Source organism: Salvia hispanica, chromosome 4, assembly GCF_023119035.1.
Source record: "Salvia hispanica cultivar TCC Black 2014 chromosome 4, UniMelb_Shisp_WGS_1.0, whole genome shotgun sequence".
In the NCBI taxonomy this organism is placed as follows: Eukaryota; Viridiplantae; Streptophyta; class Magnoliopsida; order Lamiales; family Lamiaceae; genus Salvia; species Salvia hispanica.
Window position 1 is genome coordinate 48196328 of NC_062968.1, and position 4092 is coordinate 48200419.

The 4092-nt window shown below is 40.7% G+C and overlaps 1 long non-coding RNA gene across 1 annotated transcript; it reads right to left on the reverse strand.

Annotated features, from left to right (window-relative positions):
* Positions 1–1788: 1788 nt before the first annotated feature.
* LOC125223434 lies at positions 1789–3857 on the reverse strand. The gene is made up of 3 exons (XR_007176715.1): positions 3758–3857; positions 2587–2647; positions 1789–2055 (listed from the first exon to the last, which is right to left on the reverse strand). It is a non-coding gene; the product is annotated as an uncharacterized LOC125223434 (long non-coding RNA).
* Between the last annotated feature and the right edge of the window lie 235 nt (positions 3858–4092).

Below are 4092 nucleotides of genomic sequence, written 5' to 3' on the forward strand. Positions count from 1 at the left end.
AGTTGAGACATATAAGTTTAAATTTTGCCCAAGTTACTATCGTAACGAGGCTCTGATACCAATTGTTGAGACCGAAAGGCTTCGGTGTGATCATTTGAAATATGCAAGACAAGTTTAGCCTTAATAGCTATATTCTTTTTTATATATATTTCTGATATCCTATAATAATATACAAGGGCTCCTTTTATAATGTTCCAGGAGTCACATATGAAATGACACGACTCTTAACATAGATACATATTGAAATGAAAAGGCACCTCTTTATGAAAGGACACCTATCTTGACTAAGACACTATTAACATGAATAGATATGACTGTTCATTACGTAAGCTTCCGTGGAGGCCTTCTCTCTCTTGTGCTCCTACGGATTAGTACAGACTCATCACCGAGCAGCCATCCCATCGCTCTGACCCTTGCCTCACCAGCGTAGTGCTCCTTTTGGCTCCCCATGGACGAGCCGGACGGAGATGGTGGTTCTCCCCAACCAATGGTCTTCCGTGCGGAAGTAAACTCTGATGCCGATGAACTTCCGGCGTTGATAAGGCTAATTTCATGCATCGGTTATATGTGAAAAACGTTATAATTTGCTGGGTCTAACACGTTTCCTAAGCCAGGTGTGTGAAGAAATTGCTAGATCGAGGAAATGCGGAAAGAGATGGTCTAGCGACGGAAAGGAACGAAGTGAGCAGGATTTAAAAGTATAGAAGGCGTGACGGAGGAGTCAATAGCTGAGGGCAACAAAGTCTTATCTATACCTCGCTGGGCCCCACTCCAACGCCTATATATAGAAGAGCATGCAACGCAATATCACTTTTTACACTCTCTTCTTAGCTCACACACATTACACACACTTGGGAATGGGAGATCTGGGGTAGCCGGGTACAAAGGGTTACTTTTCTTCGAAGTTTCGCAGTTGCAACATTGTCCGAGTGTGGACGAAGATATAATTTCTCTTAATTTCAGTTGTTTACTCGTTCTTTTGCTATCGAACTTCACTTTTGGAGTCGACCTGGTTGTTGATGATACTTATTGTCTTTTCGCTTTGTTGATTTGCGTTTAGTAGTTGAATTTAAAGTCGATTTACGTAGATCTCTCTGCTGGTAGTTTATTTTTACAAGTATTATGTCGATCTCTGTTTTATTTTGATGTTGTGGTGTTTGATATGGGAATTTGGTGATAGATCTGTGGTTTATTGACTGTTTGGAGGTTGTTGTTTGAATCTGAAGTGATGAAGTGTTTCTGTTGGTTGGAGTTCGTGTTGGACGCTTGGATCCGGAGTGGATTTAGCGTCTGAGGTTGGATTCGAAGTGAGAAAAGAAAGTTGTTAGATAGATTTGAGTTTTCTTCTTGTTTTCTGTTTTGCTTCGTCTAGCGTCTGCAGATCTGTTCAGTTCTTCGTTGATTATGCATTGATTTGACTTAAAATTAGTTTGCTCTGTTTTGATTTCGTTCATGTTGAATTTCTTATGAGTTTTACGCAATTTGGTTGTAGAAGATGATGTCGCTGTTAGTTAGTACTAGAGTTAGTTATTCTGCCAGCTTTTCGTACGTACTCTGCTTTTTCAGTCATGGTCCCTACAGTCAGTTGTTTCCTAGGTCTAGGTAAGTAAAGTAGTTTTCTTAGATCAAGTGTTGAGCCGTTAATTTCCTTTGCAGCGTTCTCTTATAATTTCGCCTAGGTCTAGCTGTTAGCTTAGGAGTTTTAATGTCACGACCGCACTTTGCTAAGGATAGCAAAGCCGGGAAACCGTGACTTGGGGTGGGGAATAAGAAAAGGAGAATAGAAAGGGGATAATAATGACCGAATATTCACTTAGAAATAAGGGAAGCAACTTCAAATTAACTCTTAATCACTAGAATTTGAATGGAAATCTTACTATTCAATAAATAATTATCAGAGTATGGAAAGACATTCGATGTTATCTATCTAGAATCTTAGTATGCAGCGGAATGAACACGGTCACATGTATGGAGACATGCACCGCCGAGAGCCTCTTCTTAAAATAAAAAGTAAATCAAAACTCTACTCAGCATTCTCCACTGTCACTGCTCAACCTGCACATTTAGAAATATATGCAGGGCTGAGTATAAAATACTCAGTGAACACATTGCCGAAAAATACATACATAAAATTGAAAATGTTGTCATGCCATCACAGTAACACTCGAGAGTTTTCTCTTAAAAGGCCCGAGCTTACTAAATTCTTTGTGAGCTAAAGTTCGACTGATCAGTCTAAGTTCTTTTTGTACTTTTGCCATATCTGAACACCAAGTGCCGTGGAGATGGTGCTCTCCCACGGTCACCTACATCTTTCTCCAGCCGGGGAGGTGGCCACCTCCCAACGGCCTCCATAACTTTATTTGTGACCCGTGGAAGGTGGCCACCTTCCACGGCCACTTGTGTACACTAATCCGAGTAGGGACACCACCCTCACTTGGACCCGAATTCGATTCTTACGTTCCAACCAAACAGATAGGCATAAAACATATCATTTATGGCAAGACAACATCATTTACATAAACAACAAACATAGATTCACATTTTCATATTTTCATCCACATTAGTATGTAGGATAGAAAAGTTCACCTCGCTCGTTTAATTTCCTTAACTTGATTTTCTGGTTCCGACCTTAACTTGCGGAGATAACCTTTTTGAAAACATCACAATATAAAATAAAATACTAATCAAACTTCAAGAAATTCTTAAATTTTAATAGGAATGCATGCCTCATAAGTAATTCTCTTTTCTTATTTCACTAATCTTTAAGAAATTTATAAAACTCATATATTATTGATGTTTCTTCTATTATTTTCAAGCTTCGACTAAGTTGATACCCCATATGTTGCTACAAATTTTACGCAAAACTAATAATTCGGATCGCAACTAGCCCACCTTCTTGCACCAAAATTTAAATTGACTCTAATTAAATTAGTGGCCCAACTATTTCAAACTCCTCGATCTACGTTTCTTTTCTCCTTCTCCTAATTCTTTTGGCCCAAAGATTTAATAAAAAAAAACTTCTTAGCCCAATCCAATTGCTATGGCCCAAAAGTTGTACTCCCATCCTCCACCATCGATACCATCACTGCCTTCCCCATATTTTAATTCACAAAGGATTTCCCCCAAATTGAGAAATGCCCAAATCGGCAACCCGAACTCGTCGCCTTCCTCCTCACGACTCCACGCCGTCGCTGCTGTCCCAGCTCGCCGGTCAGCCCTCGCCAGCCACCGCCGCTGCTGTCTTTTTGGCGGAATCGCCGCTGCAGCGAGAGGGGGAGGTTGCCGTTCACAATCCACCACCGTGGAATCACCGAAGCCGAACAGCAGCGCCGAGTCAGGTACCTCGCTGTCGCTGCTCTACGGCCTTATCTCGCCGTCGCCGCTGCTGCCATTCAGTCATCGCCGCTGTCCAGTTCGAGGAGTAGTCCATCGATCCTCTAACTTCTCCGTCAACGGCTGTTTGGAAGCCCCTATTCAACCACTCGGCCTCCCCGACTAAGCACGAACAGTCCCGAAACAACCCCGATTCACCCCGACAGAATTCGGACAGCTTCCGTTTACATCCGAACAACCCCGAAAAGATAAGTTCTTTACATTCCAGTTATGTTCTTATCTCACGTTTTCGATTAATCAGCGAGGGTGTTCGATTGGTACTTATTTGATGCTACTGTTCGGATTATGTGATTATTCTGTGGTTGATTACATGTTATGCCATGGAAAAAGAAACGAAGAGAATTCAGAACTTAGAGGACTATACCCTTTTGTTTCAAGGAGAGAACTTCAAACTGCAGGATGAAAACTTCTTAAACCTACGGCTCCATCTCTATCTATTTTTTTTTGGGATTTTGAGTAAATGATTTATATTGTTGAATCGATTGATATATATATATATATATATATATATATATATATATATATATATATATATATCTCTAAGGATTTGGCTGCCGATCAAGCAGGAGGTGGAGGAGCTACGTGGCTTGAATGGGAGGAGAGTAATCAGAAGGAAGGAGGTGGAAGTAACATTATGTAGGAAAATAAAACTTACAAGTGCCGTATATAAGAATGAGATTGGGCTCCAAGGAACAAATT